Here is a 911-nt window from a genome sequence, read left to right as displayed (position 1 = left end):
TATTTTGTTTTCAACCTTCTGCTTTGCTTCTGTTTTCTTGAGGTAACAAGATAATGAACCTGTTGAAGGGGAAAAACCGTGTAACGAACATGTGCTCTTGAGATGACGGGATTATAAATGATTAGTCATGGCTGCTCGGCTTCTGAAGAACAGAGTCCACAAACTTACATGACATTGGATGCAGTTGGGTTCAGGTAGGGGGTCAGGAGGTATAGAAAGACTAAGTTTGCATGGTATTTATTGACAATGACAAAAACATAGATGAACACCAGACTGACCGTTTAACCCTGTTGGTTGTGAGTAATGTACGAGAGTCGCTGATTGCATGGATTACATTCAGCTGCTGCAGTCGCTTCACGCATCTTTGACGAATCAGATCTCTGAATGCAACCAAGAAGCAGATCCACCTGCTCAGGTGTGAAAAGGTGTACATGCCGCCATCTTTCCCAGTCTGAACCATGTCAGCAGAATGTCGAAGTCAAACCCTTCAGAGGTCATACACCTGTGATCGAGGCTGTTTTAGGGCTGAATCCTTATCAAGGTAGGCTACCAATATTTTGACAGGGGTCTCTCTCTCTCTCTCTCTCTCTCCGTGCATGGGTTGGCCTAGATGTGCGGTCTGTCAGAGCTAGCTCAAATGAATGATTTGTAATATGTTATTAGAGCAATACTCATACTGGTTTACATCATCAATGTGATAGTATTCCCATCGCACTTTGTGAGAAAGGAATTAAAGGCGTTAGACGCCTGTGACAAATATAGTCCGGATGAATTCAGCAAATAAAAGCCCTGGCTATCAACTGAAGTTTTACAGCAATCATAGCTAGGCATGCAGTGATTAACCGCGCTAATATATAATCCGTACGCCATATATATATATATATATATATATATATATATATATATATATA

Source organism: Seriola lalandi, unplaced genomic scaffold (genome assembly GCF_002814215.2).
Source record: "Seriola lalandi dorsalis isolate HSWRI2012SDOR001 ecotype SW California unplaced genomic scaffold, Sedor1 jcf7180002054694, whole genome shotgun sequence".
Classification (NCBI taxonomy): domain Eukaryota; kingdom Metazoa; phylum Chordata; class Actinopteri; order Carangiformes; family Carangidae; genus Seriola; species Seriola lalandi.
The sequence above is the reverse complement of the archived record's forward strand: the minus strand, read 5'-3'. Positions refer to the sequence as shown.